The sequence below is a fragment of the Meleagris gallopavo genome, chromosome 12 (assembly GCF_000146605.3).
Source record: "Meleagris gallopavo isolate NT-WF06-2002-E0010 breed Aviagen turkey brand Nicholas breeding stock chromosome 12, Turkey_5.1, whole genome shotgun sequence".
Lineage (NCBI taxonomy): Eukaryota > Metazoa > Chordata > Aves > Galliformes > Phasianidae > Meleagris > Meleagris gallopavo.
In genome coordinates, this window is record NC_015022.2 from 5,902,185 (window position 1) to 5,917,720 (window position 15,536).

At 38.7% G+C, this 15,536-nt stretch overlaps 1 long non-coding RNA gene across 3 annotated transcripts in view; it reads left to right on the forward strand.

Annotated features, from left to right (window-relative positions):
• LOC104912784 overlaps positions 1-15,536 on the forward strand; it is a 49,810-nt gene that overhangs the window by 22,820 nt on the left and 11,454 nt on the right. Inside the window, exon 1 of one of the 3 annotated variants that reach the window (XR_002118865.2) lies at positions 14,909-15,486. The exons of the other annotated variants lie outside the window; for them this stretch is intronic. This is a non-coding gene — a long non-coding RNA (uncharacterized LOC104912784). Of the gene's footprint in view, positions 1-14,908; positions 15,487-15,536 lie in introns of those variants that run through there. 3 annotated transcript variants of the gene reach the window in all.

The following is a 15,536-nucleotide window of genomic DNA, read 5'->3' on the forward strand; positions in this document are numbered from 1 at the left end:
CAATGTTGCAGTCATAGAAAGACTTTTGCCTCTGATGTTGAAGCATCTCTTATAATGAGCTCTCAGATTCTTTGTGGAAGTAGCCAGGAGGTGGAATCATTGACTATCTTCTCTGCAGAAATTAGTGGGCATACTAGGTTAATTCTGTGGGATGTGAGGATGCATGTCAGCTATAACAGAGCTCTAGCAACAAGAACAGAATGGGCTTTGATTGCTGTCATTTTGACTTCAAGGTCAGAAAACCATACTATTACCCATTTAACTGTTAGCTACATGCCGCATCAGTGAACGTATCAATCCTTCTAGGCTGTAAAATTCAGTGACTGCAATCCTCGTATCAGGTTATGTGTTACATATGCCTTTCTAATTTAGGGTCTTTCTGGGGCCTTGGTAGAATCCGTTCTGAAGTTTAAACATCGAGATAAGTATTTTCATGTAGTTTTGTTGTTGTTACTGCAATAGCAGAAGGAAAACTAGTCTTATTGAGTTTCAGAGCACAGTGGATGATGAAAGTTCATCTTATGTTTCCACACTGGTCTACTTTTCTTTGAAAAACTACTGCCTTCCATGTTATGATATGGTGTTAATTCTTTGAGGATTGAAAAATAAAGACTACACTGATCTCTGCATGGCTAAAATCAATGCAGAACAAACAGAACTTGCTGATTAGTTTTTCTGTAGTTCTACTGGAGTTTCTTGGGTAAATGATTCCATTATTACTGGAAGTAAATTTTATGAATGCATAAAAGAACAGTTTTATGTTCTGCTTACCTCCTTACTAAGACATGTAGAGGTACTAACTTCAGCCCCATTTACAGAGAGACTTCATGGTGTGCTGTTGTGTGGATGAGAGCATGGAAAAAAACTCCTGAAGAATTTACCATGGGGGAAAAAAAAATTACTAACTCATTAGCTTACAGTTTTGCAGAGCCAACTTAAAGAGCTAAGGTTATTCTGTGTTGGTAAAAAAAATATGGAATAGCTCTAACTCCCATACAGAATCATGCTGAGGTGTTCCTTGAGCACTAACTTAGAATGTTTACTCCTGAAATGAATGCCATCCCTTGACAAAGGCTGTTCTGAGCTGTTCCTACTCTATGTAGAGTTCTTCTGGTGTCATCATCCATTTTTGGTGGTGAGGCTGTATCTTATCTTTTGGTAATATTTTCAATGAGCATCTGCCAAAAAAAAAAGCTTGGTGTAATCAGAAAACTCATTCTCTTACTGGCATGAGCTTTTGATTTCTCCGTGCGTTTTTGTTGAAAGCAATCTGCACTTTTGTGCATTATATGCTGATTTATATATTATATGTTATCATATATGCTTTTAAATACCAGACTTTTTTTTTAAGAGGATCTCTGGAGGAAGTGAAAAACTAATTCTGACTAACTTAATTGATGCATATGATATTTTGTACTTAGCATTTGCCAGATTTATTCTTTGGTTTCTTTAAATAAATTCAAAGCAAGGCTGTGCAAAACTTTTCAGCAATTGTGAATGCAGTGGGAAATATTTATGCTTTATATCCAAATTTGATACTTTTTCATGGCATATGTGGTGTTGATGATAGGTTATCGTTTTGCTTTTTTCCAGTTAGTGAAATATTTGTCTGACATTTGCAAAAACAGCTGCTATAGCTCAGCATCATGTCATGCACTTCGCACATTTACAACTCCTTAAAACCAGTGAGTTTTCATTTCCTCTCAGTATCCACTACCTGAATGCTTTTACAGAACCTCAGTTGTTCTCTTTCCCAGTTTACTATTCCCCTCTTTTTTTCTCTGTTTTGAACACAAGTTAGCACTTGATTCCATTGGTTTTGTTTCACAGCTTTCATCATCTACTAGAAGTCTGTTATTATAGGCTTGTTGTTATGTATCCTTCCATTTAATTAAAACATAGTTCTTTACCAGTAATTAGATCCAAGAATACTTTCTATAACTGTTTTTATTTAATGCTCTTATTATGTATCTTAACCAGCTGTAAAAATAATAGTCTTGCTGTTGACTCAGTGACATTTTGAAATAGAAGCCAGTTATGTGCAGCAGGCAGCAGGTAGTACTGTGCTGTTGGGCTTAGCAATGTGCACACATCTTGGAAGGTTTTCGTAGAAGCTCCAGGCTCTCTAAGAACCATGCAGATATGGTGAACAATATTACTCAGTTTGGATAGTTCTGTGTTTGTAACTGAAATGTTTGCCCATCTGCCTCAGCTGATCTTCTATGATTGGAAAAGACATTGTGACTTCCCATCAAATGGATCAGTTACTTCCTGATGGACAAAATGTCATAACGTAAAAACTAGATACTATGCCTGATTGTGGATTATCAGGCATAGTATCTAGTTTTTACGTTATGACATTTTGGTTAAAACAGTCAAGATGTACCTTCTGCTGCTAATGTGAAAATTACCATTGAATATGTCAGAAGGAAAAAGAAATGGCAACAATTGTCAGGCATGACTACCAGGTTCCTTGTTGTGAGTATCCAGAAGTTTTGTATTGCCATGCATAATCCTAGCTGCTTGCAGCAGCAAGGTATGACTAGCAGGCTATGAAAGTATTTCTTTAAAATTTAATAGTTAATCTTTTTTATTTTTGAGAGCAGGGTTTCAGTGCTGTAGAAGCAGTGATCCGCATAAAAGTGAGATAAGAGGAGAAATAAGGTTCTGTAATCTGCTTTTACAGGACAACCTTTCCAAAGCTCAAAACCATCTGTTTATTTTATGGAAAAGAAGGATAAGGCATGTAATTACAATCTCTAATTTCCAGAGCTATAAGTCTAGCAGAGGACTTTATGGTGAGGGCCATGACTTGCAAGCTGGAGCTAGATAAAGCAAACTGGAAGACAGTTCCCCTGGATTTCCACTGACAGGTCCACTAAACTGTCTGATATCTGATGGGTTTTCCATCAGTGCTGATTATCTTTCTGAAATAAATGATGTAGTTCAATTGAAAGTCATGGGCTTAATGCAGAGGTGAACTTCTTTAGCTTGTGTTATGCAGGAGCTAGGTTATCAGTGCATCTGCTGTCCTCTGAACCATTTCTGCGGATAGCCTAAATATTATTTGAAATCAATAGGAGGAAAAATAATAATTTTTATAGTGGTGGTATAGTTAGCACAGATTTAATTGGTTACAATTCTGGCTTTGTAAAAATGCCTTGTTTATTTTTCTTCCTTCATAGTTGTCTTCTGTTAATAATTTTCTTAAAATCTGGAATTTTCTGAATGAATTTAATTAGAATGAAATATTATATTTTTGCATGTCCGAAAAGTAACAAACTAGTCAGTTGTTGCAAGAATACAGAGAAAGAAGGGGAGGGGAACCTGGAAAAAAATTGTCAGAGAAAGTTTTATGGTATGACTTTGTACATGTTACAGATCTTAAGTAACTGTCCATCTGTGTAGAAACCTACAAGCACTGTAAGACTCCAGTAGGATGAATGGCTTTTATTTTGCACTTCCCTGGTTATTTTTGACCCTCCTTTTTTTTTTTTCTTCATTTTGCCTAGTATGTTATAAATATGCGACCACAGATTTGTTTCCTCCTTCCTTTTGCAAGGTTGCCAATTATGGCTATAATTGAAGAAGATTGAAGGAAAGTGTGTGTGTGTGTGTCTGTGTGTGTGTGTGTATGTGTATACATGCATACATATTAGTCTTATATGTGCATACTTGTACATATGTTTGTTTTTCATCAGAACTTGTGGTTCTATGGTAATTTGAGTAGCTGTTACTAAATCTTGACATAAATTTGATTACAGTGGAAAAATATGCAAGTTCCCTATCATGCAGCTGATCTATGGCCATTACGTATTTTGCACCTTGCTACCTACCATCTGTTTGCTGGCGTAGTGCACAGATCAGTAAGTGGGGAAAATTCCAGTACACTAGGAAACAGAATACAGAAGATGATGGCTATTGTGATCCATGGAATACCTTCACATGCTGCTAATGTCATTGAATCAGACTTGATCTTTTGACCCTTGCCTGGGTTATACTATTTCTTTAAATGTGTTGCAATAGCTAAACATTGTTTTATAGAGAGTGTAAGTAATCTAAAGATTCTAAGACATCTAGAAAGGGAATTTGAGAAATAAACATTAAAAATGTAGAGATGTATTATGTTTGTATGTATAAAATTATCTGGTTTTAAAAAGAGTTTAGGGTTCGGTTGAGATCGTCTCTGTAAACCCTACTCTGGCAAGGCTCTTCCATACAAAATTTGATGTGTTTACAGTCCGTCTGCTCAACTTAGCGTGCTCTGACTGAAGAGTTTCAATATCCTTTTGGATGAAACTCCATTCTCTTTTGTGATGTCTTCATGTGGTATGCAAAGCCAACAGGAAGAAGGAAATGCAGGCTTGAGGGGAAGTTCCATTCTAATTTTTTGTGTGCCTATTCTTTACTTAATTGTTCAGCATTACCTGTTATGTGTGTTTTCTTGTGTATACATTTGTGTAGCAATAGCTTCATCTTAACCATGCAGTGTTTTTTTTCTGATGTGAGTGTTTACAGCCCTCAGGTGGGTCCAGCATGTTTGTGCAAGGTCAGAAGGAGCACTGCTCATGTAGATTCTGAGTCTGCAAGCTGTTCTGCTTGGCTCCAACTGTCTGTGCATTTGGAATAGTCTGTGGGGGACAAGATGACAAATGGAGTTCTGGCCTTTTCAGACTATGAATATCTATCTTATTAAGTATTTGCTATCTGTATTAATCTGGGAGCAAATAAGTACATTCAGTAAGATGCCAGACAGTTCTCTTTTCTTTCATATTTGGAAATCATATAACCTTTATATATTAGGAAAGCAAACTGAAATGCTAAATTAACATAAAGCCGTTAGACTGTTAAACTGCATAGATAGACTGTAGAAACAAAAGCCAACCAACAAAAAAGCCACTTCACTTATTTTCTCTGGTGGAAACTTGTAAGAGCTCAGGTAAAATGTCAGGATTGAAGCTTACATTTAGCTTATTTCTAAAATAAATAATAACAGCTGAGCCTATTGAACCGTATTTATCCATAATGAAGTCTTGGTTACCTCAGCAGGGATATAGCAAGGATGAATGTGACTAACTGTACTTGATTTTTTTTTTTTTTAAGTATTCTAATACAGAACGCTAACTTAACAATTTATCTTGAATAATACATTCTGATCCCAAATAAATTGCTGAAAAATAAAATTGCTTTTTAAATGATTAAATGCTTTGTATTCAGGCCTTCTAAAAATTTTATTACTTTTGTGCAGTGGAAGTTCAAAGCCAGATACTCTTAAACTCCCAAGTATACTGAAGTTCTGTTAGCCATATTCCACTGGCTAGTAGCATGTTAGTCTGTTCTTTACATTAATCTGGTTGAGCTCTAATTTGTATACAAGTGTATGGTTATAACTTATTCCAGCTATGTGACATCAGGAGAACAGTCACTGGAGATTTTTCTGATTTTTTTTCAATTTGTTTTTTGGCAGCTTCATCCTGTTTATGGTTTGCGTTGATCTGTGTTTAAGAATCTTTTCCAGTAGTGGAAATTAAAAAACCATAAAAATATTTTATTTTTGAAGACAGAATGCTTAATAATCCTCACAGTGAGAACAGCAGCAATAGGAACGTGGAGCTATTTGTCTGCTGTGCCACACTGTGTGACTGATTCACATCTCCAGTCTTCTGCTTTATCTCTGTTCTTACAGATATGCTTCCAATGACTGAGTCAAATGCGAAGCTTCATAATGGAATAAAAATCATTATGTATGCATTCTTTCTAGTCCCAAGCAGAGTATGGTTTACTTAAAATTCTCCCAAACTTTGCTTGTTCATAAGATACGATCCTTGTTCTGCCTGGGCTTATAACAGTGAGAGTTGGTGGTTTGGTGTCTGCTTACCTAATGTGGTATATCTTATTTTATCCACCTGTAAATGAGTCCTGGAGTCAGATGTATACTTTGTTTCCGATGTCTCAGGTGTGACAGAATTACAGAGTTATCGTTATTACTATGACATTAATGGTATTGTAAAGCCTATATTGTGCACGTGTATACAAAACCCTAAAACTCACCTGTACAAGAAATTCCACGTGAAATATGATTGCTTTACTTATAAGAACATTTCTTAACCCATGTGAAGTGACATCTGAAGTAAGGCTGGGAAGAAAAAGCCCTGAGATAATCTGAACAAGAAGCTCAGTATTTTGGAAAGTATTGGTTAATATCTTCAGCAATAGAAAAAAATTGTCTAGTGTGAGAATTTGTGAAGGATCAAGTGTATACTGAGTGCCTTACTTCATTTATTTTTGCAAATGAAACTATGCAGGAAAAGCCATTTAATTTTCTGTTCATTGGTATAAAACGACACCGAAAGTCGTTTAAATTTCCCAATTTTAAATTGCCCAATACAGGCAACATTATAATTTATCAATTTTTGTTATACGTGCTCCAATGGTTTTGAAGTTCCTGCACAAAGACAGTATTTTCTTCTCCTTGTGTACAGGTAAGCAGGAGACTTTTTTACCTAAAAAGGGCTTCCTTGCTTTCTGTCCTGTTTCAGGGATCAGTCTCTGTGATGGGTTCATGTGTCTGGGAGCTGTCTGTAGATTCCCTGCCCCTCCCCTCCCGTCCCTCTTTGGAAATCTTGTCTGGATGCTTTGTGAGGCCTTTGGATGGCTGCCTGGGAATTCCCGTAGCAGCTCTAATCGGGCCATAGGACATTCAGTTGGAGTCACGGTTCCTCCAGAGCTACAGATGCGCAGAAATCCTAGATGTTCTGACAGCATGTGTTCAGATCAGATGTACCATGTATGTGCCACAGCAGAAATTTGCACATGGGTGGTAAATCTATTTGCATAAGATGGGGATCCTTGCATCCTGTCTGCCCTACGTGCTGAGTTTGCTTTTCTGTTAGGAAGATCCTAAATGGCAATGTAAGACTCACATTTCTTCCCATATTCAATTTCTACTGCAGTAGCTTCTAGAGAATCTAACTAAAAATATAGGGTGGGGATGGGACTGCCCTGCAGCAGGCAGCATGTGGAGAACATCAGTCATCTTCTTGGGGCCGGTTCCAGTAGGACAGCAAACCTTAAGGATGTGAGCTGACAGCTGCATGGATGTGCGAGGCAGCAATGGAGCTGCAGCATCACAGATCACTGGAGGTCACCCGCACATCCAGTCTTGGACCAGTGTTTCCTTGCAGAGGGGCACTTCTGTCTTCGAAGCTTGTCAGCTTCTGTTTGATTTATGGCTTTTTAGGCTTTGAATTCTTGTTTGGCTGAGGTTTAGTGTTGGCTGTTCTCATTCACTTCCTTAAGATTTTATAGCAATCCTTACCCTTTGCTAACACTTCTTACACTGTTTCATGCCTGTCGGATGTCTGTGATATTTAAAGCTTGAGGTGTGAGAGAATTCTTTAAAAACAATAGTGCCTAGGAAGTGACAGTGCAACCAGAGGTTCCATCTGACTGTTGCCAAGAGCTTTTGTACTGTGCGGGTGATGGAGCACAGGTTGTGAAGTTGGGGGACTTCCAAAGCTGTCAGGGTGTCCTGCTTGAGCAGGGATGGACCTGGGTGGACCCAGAGGGGACTTCAGTCTCAGCCAGTCTATGATGCAATGTTTTTACAGAAACATTTCATTTTGAGCCCTTCACAAGCACCTGAAATTTATTTCTAAACAACTCGCTATTCATCAGACTGTGGCTGCCTTGCTTGTGCTGTGCATTTCAGGCAAAAAGGATGAACAAAATGAAATCTTTCTTTTAGTGCTCATCTCTAAAGCTAGTTAGTACCTGCCATTCAACTTACCTTCTGATAGATTTCCACTTGGAGCAGTTGTGTTGAAAAGATGATTTTGTATAAATCACACTTCTGTTGTATCTTCTTTGTTTTTGACTCACTTTGCTCTGTACCTTTGCCAGTTTTTAGAGATCTCTTTGTTTTCTAATGTGGCCTCTGCGCAGCAATTTTCATTGCTTGGTCTGTCAGTGCACTGGCTGACTGCATTTTGACATGTTGCAGCATGTTATTTGCAAGATTTCAGTGGTTCAGTCTTAGGCACTTGCAAAGTGCTACTGGGTGTAACTGGTTCACCTGCTGGTGATTACGCAGGTTTTGAGTGTGGCTGGCAAGAAGAACAAGTCTGTATGGGCTCAAGTTCAGGATCCCTGGTGGAGTGTTATCTTGTTCCATGTTGCCAGAGGGACAAGTGGCAGATTTGTCTGTACGAATATTAAGTGTTGGAGAAGATGTGACTTTGTGTTTAAAAACCAAAACCAAAAAACCTTTTGCCTTTTGTCATTTCCACTTGTCATAGTTTGCTTCGTCTCTTTGTCTTACAAACAGATGTATATCTTAATAATTTTAGGGTCTTGCAGGTTAAATAAAGGGATGAGAGTTAGTGGTGCCAGAAGTCTTTGGAAATAAAATGAAATAACGTTATGTTAAAATATTTTTTTAAGTATTTCATCTTGTGTTGCTTAATACATGTGACAAAACTAGAAAGAAATGCATGTCTTCTGTTATATGTAACTACATTTCTTCCTGCCATTATGGGAGAATTGATGATCTCAGGGGAAAACAACATGATAGATAATACAGACTGGCCTAAGAGAAATTATTTCTTACTGGTTCTGCAGCAACTGTGGTACTGGGGGGGTGGGAAAGTCAGTAAGAATTGCTACTTAAGATAATTTGTCCTTTGTTTGTTTTGTAAATAAATACATCTGAATTTTTAGTGGTAATTAATAAAACAGGGCCCATTTGTTACAAACAGGTTTCTGACTTCCTATTCTAAAACATTGGCAGCTTTTTCCTTTTCTTTTGGTTTAAAAAAAAAACAGTTGGAGCTGAATGGAACAAGCATAAATGAAATCCTACTTTTCTGCTTTGTCAGATGTCTGTCAGCTCTGCTAGTAAGGAGAATACTGAAAAAAAATCCTTTGGGCTCTAAACTGCATGCTTTATAGGAGAGTTAATAACTGGTGTGTATCAAGTTCTCTATTTTGAATTGACAGCTTATCCCAAGTGGAAAAAAGTAACCCAGTAATGTTAGCAATGTTACGTAAAGGTTTTTATTTATAGATAAATCTGTGTGTAGTAATATTATCTATAAATACATAGGAAATAAATTGGCATTTAGATAAAATATTGATACCTGTTACATATGGATTATATAGATATGCATATGTATACATTTTAACAGATATGTAACATTTTCTTTCTGTCCATAAAAACACATCTGTTCTTGCTATTTATATATGTATTTGATTTCTAATTAGTAAAATGTATGCTTGTTTATTTGCATGTAACTTTATAAGCTACTCAGAAATGCTAGCAGGTGTAGGGGACGGTTTTGTGCCCTTTCTTATTAATGGAAAGGAGAACTGGCAAATACAGCTCTTCAGTTTCAACTTTTTCTTATTGTCTGCAATTTACTGAAGATGTATCTATCTGCCTGAAGATATTTCAGATGAAGAACAAAAGGTAAGTATGTAGCAAGATGTCTAATCTTCTTCAGGCTGTGTCAAGTTGCTTTTGTTGTGTTAGGTACTCCACAATGTCTTAAACCTTGCAAAAGATCTGATCTAGTGAAGAAGGCGACAAAAAATCTAGAAATGGCAGATTCCACCATACTTATAGATTCTCTTAATTTCCCAGTAGTTCCAAAATAGATGTGGGAGGGAAGAAGTGGATGTGGGGAAACTGGCTGATAGTATAGCTGGTTTGATGGTGGATTTTTTTAGATGAGCTTTGGTACAACCAATGCACAGTTATGTTTGTGCGCTATACAGCAGGACAGATTCAAGAAACCTCCTAGTAGAACTTCTTAGAAAATAAGTTGTGTATGCTGGCAGGTTTCAGTAATGGATTACATTTGTCAGTATGTATTTACAGTATTTGCAGTATTTTCCATGTGTGAATGTGTAAATATGTACTCTGTAATATTTTCTGTTGAAGCTCATGTCTATATGATAACACTGTACTCCATTTGTGGAAGAGTGAAGAAACTTAGCTTTGTAGGAGCCTGTTGAAATACGTATGTAGGCCTGTGAAGAGTAGAAAGCTAAGAGCACCAAGCCTATAATTTAACTGCAGTATGTGTCTCTGTGGGGCTGGAGGAGCAGTGAAGCATCACCTCTTGGCATAGGGGGCAGTAGTTTTCCCAGATTAGCTCTATGTACAGATAAATATCTGCTACAGTACATCTAAAAATCATCAGTTCTTTGAACAGTGTGTAGATTGATGACCCTCTTCTCAGTGTTTAGACATGCTTTTTTCAATTCCTGAGATTTCTCCTTCCCTCCTCTTTCCACTCTCTTATGTTTTGGTTTTGCATGCAGTAGCTGGAACAGTTGAGAGAAGGAGGGGAGTGGGGGAAGAGAGATTTGAGACAAGTGTTGCTTTGTGTCCCACTGGACTGCAGGCTGACTCCTAACGTGTCAGGATGTACGAGCAGGGGGAAAAGAACACGAGCTTGTGATCTGAGGTGAAGTGCTGTCATTGCCCTCCGCTGCCAAACCCGCAGGAGTGCTAAGCACGATTACATCAGTTCATAAAATAGTAGGCTTTGCTTTTCTACTTGCACTACCAGCTTCGATGCAAAAGCTGATGTGATGCACATAGGAAAAGTGCAAGCCAACCATCTTCCTTCAATATTTTTTTTTCTCTTCAGAGAGGGTTCTTTGTTTTTGAAGCCAGTGGTGATTTTGCCACTCATTTCAATGAGTATTTTTAATAACAGTTGATGAGGTAACGTTCAGCTGGACTGGCAGAGAAACATTTCCATCTTTTGGTGCTGCTTGTAAGAGCGTAGTTGAAATTGAAGGCTTTGTGTTTGTTCTCTTTTACATATGCAGAGAAACTTGGTTAAAGAAGAATGGAAGTCTTGCATTATTTTAATGTGTTAAAATGTGCTTATATGTTTCTGTTCTTATTGAGCTTCCTGCTTATTCTGTTGGGTTATATGAAAATTTGAATGGGTCTCATAGAGAATGCCTATTGAAGCAGGATTCCCAGCTTGCAGCAGTGAGAGGTTTGGCTCAGCTGGGATGCCTGTGCTGGCTGATACTGAAACAGCTGCTGGTTACCTTTGTTGCAGGAACATGAGTTTAAAAAGTAAGTGTACTTGTACAGAACTGCTCATAAAATGAGAGTTTAAGTCTGTAATGATATATGATAATGATACATGGATATGTAAGTTATTTTGGGTTCTTCTGAACACTTATTTGTGCTGCAGAAGTTTTAGTTGCCATTTAACAAAAATAATCCATCAAGATAAGGCTGGTTATCTGGTGTGTTAAAACAGAATTTCATGCCTCACCAGTTTAGCTTGGGAAATATTTAGAATGTGATTTGGCAAGCGTCGAGAAGGTCTGTACTGAGTAATACTTGCAGTAGAAGTGAAGCACGAGGGATGTTGTGAAGAAAATGCACATCTAGCACATGAGAAATGGTTATAACTGTTCTTCATTGTTGTAAGCAGTTTGTTTTAGTGCAGTGGCTGAAGGAGAATGAGGGTCAGTCATGGGGAGGAGCCTGGCAAAACAGAGACGAGAGCACAAGCCTGGATGATTTTGCCACTGAAGGAGTGGAACTGAGTAAGTGTAAACAATCTGTGTCGTGCTCTCAGCTGAATTGTTGGTTATTTCTCCTTTAAAACTCTGCCTTAGTGGCTTTTGAAGAAACAGAGTTAGTTTTAAAACTTTTATTTCCTATGCTATTAAAATACATGAGAATCTTGCATCTGAGTCCTAGTGAAATAATCGTAAGGTTCTCTTGCTTATGGTAGAAAACACTTTTGTGATGCAGTTCATTCTCAAATTAGGAAAAAACACTGCTGATGGGAGGCAGTGGGGGACAGAAACACTGATTTGACCAAAGTATATAGGAAAGTGATATTAAAAAGGAGGTGGGAGTGGAAGAAGCAGGCATTCACAATTCCAGGGAAGCTGTGTGTTTATGTAAAGCACAGCAGCTGCAAACCCCTCTCTGGATGACCTCAATCCCGAACAAGACAGCCTGTTCCGGGTGCAGGTGTGATTACTGAATTATTTGTTCTGTTTCAGTGTCAGTCAGTCACAGGGAGGAATTCTGGGTAAAATTCGTATCCACTGAATAAATTGAATTGATATATTTGGTATTCCAGAGTGTGCTGTGTGCCTTCCTGCTATTGCAGAAATAGTTGATTTTATTCCATTGAATTACACAAGTTAAATAGGGCAGACAAGAGGAAGTGGCTCCCACAACAACCACTGAATACATCAGGCAGGCAGATGGAAAGGCAGGACTGAACTGAGGATGGAGCAAGACATAGGAGACAGTTTTGACAGCTGACTTGTGATCTGTTCTGAAGAGGCTTGTGTATTCCTGATTGAAATGTGGATTTTAGGTTTCTTTGCTGTGCTCCATGAGAAATGAAGCTATGAAAAAGTTCACCTCTAATTCATGTATCCAGGCAGTTTTGTTTGAATTTTACAAATCTTGGGACCTGTCAGAGGTAGGCTAAGCTACTTTAGGTGGCATTGGTCTTTGCCACGTGTCAGTTGCTGTGCATCTTCTGTATGCATTTTTTCTCTTACTGATACATGAAGTTTTATGACTAACTCCTGTTTGGTGCCTGCTGCCAGAGAGAAGGGCTAGCTTAATGAATGTGGGTACTTTTCTCGCTCTAGTTTCTGAAAGAACAAGTCTAGTCAGGCTTAACTGTGGAGAATCTGGGTACTCTAATGCCTGATTTACTTATTTGTTTGGCATGTTAGGGTGTAGGAACTTCTTGGAGTCTTAGGGGAGTGAAGGCAGTAGGACCTTCTAGAAAGGTGACTCTAGTTTTCATGAGAAATTCCCTATCTGCTTTGGCAATCATTAAGGAGAAACCTATTTATTCACCATAAGATGTATGACTTCAGCGTCAGAGTTTCCCTAATGCTTTATCAGGAGGAGTATTTTTATTTCTCCATTTTCTCAACTAAAATACAGTAGGGGAATGTAGCCTCACAGATGCGTTGAACCCTTTAAAGGTTACGTGCTGTGGTGGCAATTATTATTCCTGCGTGTGAGATCTCAGTCTTTTATGGATGCACTTTTCTGTCACTTCTTTGAAAAAGCATGGTAGTGGCATCATTGTCAGCTTCATGGGAGGCAGAGCACTGGCATAGAAATGCCTGTGAATGTGATAAAACTGATTCTAAAATGACAAAGGATTAATGTGCCAGTATCAGTGTGCTCTTACACACGTGTTTGGTGATGTGAACTGAGCATTCCTTTCTATTGTGTGCTTTAGATTTTTAGTAAGCAAGGAAGATGAAAAATGGTATTTTGCTGAGACTGGCTAATTTTAAATCTGGGCTCTTGCTTGTGATCCAATGTAATTTATGTAAATGATCTGACTGTAACTGAAGATGTATGGGGATAAATTTCAGATTATCTGTGAGGGTTTAAGAAGGGTTTTAGGTGACTCAAAAATGATAAACTAACTTGGTTAGATAGTATAATTCTAATGAGTATATGATCCAATATGCTGTAATGTAGCACGGTTCTTGGACCATAGGAGCCATCTGCTAGCTGTTTTTCTTTTAAACCACCTGAAGCTTACATATTTTATGAAACTGGTGTTGCCCGAATTGGTCAGTGTGTTCTTGTGGGGAATTCACCATTTCTAATGTTGGGAAGTAACGGAGGAGGGATTTGGCAGGGCTGAGGGCAGCTCGAGCACCACCCGCTGTCTGCACCTGTAGCAGCCAGGCGCTGTGCTGGGCAGCCGGCATTCTGTCAGCCGTTCTGCTGTCCCCACCACGCTGCTCTGTCTAGGCTGGCCGGGTGCATTTCTAGACAGGGAGGTTGTTGGCAAAGATGCCACAAACCAGTCACAAATCAGAACAGAGTCATCTTGCTCACTGTAATAACGTAATGTGATACATCAGAGGCTGTGGTGGCCAGCTTGAAGAAAAGACACTGAAACACCCAGTAGGAGGATTGGCGTCATTCACACAAGTTGTAGGTCACTTGAGATAAATTAGAGTTCTTTCTTCATGATTTCTGAGCATTTGAATTGTTTTCTTATTTTTGTTACTTCATATAGGACTATGAAGTTTTTAACTGTTCTGTCAGGAAGGAAAACAATCTCTGTTTTTTGCAAATATCTATTGGGTAGCAGTGGCAGTGGAGGTGCTTCTTCAGTAATAAGCTGTTTACATTAACCACTCGTGATGGACTATGCTACACCTGAATTTAGAGTTAAAGAGGAAGGAAGTGCTTTTCATGTCTTAAGCTCTTCCTGAAAGCAGAAAACTGGTTGCATTTCACTTTTGCATAAAGTGCTGTTGCTTTTGATATGCAAATAGTGCACTGCACCATGTAACCTCAGTTTTCTAGAGACAAAAGGGAAGGACAGAGAAAAATGTATGTGGTGTAAGAATTCAAATGGTATCGAAGCAGGGTTCCTATTCTGTTTCACGAATCAATCCTAAATGCCAACAAAGCAAAAAGAGATCAAATTGGGTTGGACTATGAGGACAGGGATTGCCTTGTGTGATAAGGGACATTTGAGAATTTCTGCATGTAGTGAATATAAAAGGCAGCTGAGCTGACTGAATGTTAAAGCAGCTGTAGTGAGCAGTAATAGAACAGAGTGGGCTGTAGCTGAGCGACAGCTCATCGTATAATCATCATGTTTTCCTCTTAGAGCATCTCTGAAAAACAAGAAAGACTTTTTTATCTTCATCTAACAAGCAGATTTTGAGTAATTATTTTTCTTGAAAATTAACATTAACATCTGAACTATATATATGTATGTATACACACAAACACACATACATAGAGTTGAGTGATGAGACTTACTATCTCTGGTTCAAAATCTCTTCTCCCCTCCTCACCTCAATAAATCACACAGTGTTTCCCCTTGTTTCTCCTTTCCCTTAATCGTTTCTCCTGTGCAGAGGTCAGATTTGCTCTGCTGGCATTTCACGATGCAGAAATACTTGGTTAGCAAAGCAAACTTGTGCATGTCTCAGTGCCTTTGACGTCCTCCATTCTTTTTCCCACCCACCCTCACCTTGAGAAGCTGCGGGTGTGCAGCACAGATGGTGGCAAACCAGGGAGCCGTGCTATTGCGGGCGGTTGGAATCGCCCTGGCTCAGCCGTACCAGGTTGGTGAGGCAGACTGTGGGCTCCTTTCTTCTGTTTCAGTCCTTAGAAGCTGACTGAGGAGAAACAAGACTTCTGCAGTTATCTGAAGCAACAGCAGGTTCCCAGTTTTTCCAGGAATTCTCTCAAACCTCTGAATCTTTTACCTTACTGGTATTACTGGGAGAGTGGCAACTGGAAATCTGCTTTATTTGGTGAAGCAAGAGTTAAACAAAAATAGGCTTCATGAAGTGAAACTGAAATCAGTAGGAGACTGCATTTTCTGCCTTGAGTCTGTAGGCAGCATTGCCTGTAGCGTGCTTCAGCTTTGTGCTGCGTTTTCTCATCCGGCAGCAGCCAGGAAGGTCCTCTCTCACAAGCAGGTACTTGACAATATGGTGTAGTGATGCTCTGGACTTTGTCAGCTTTTGTA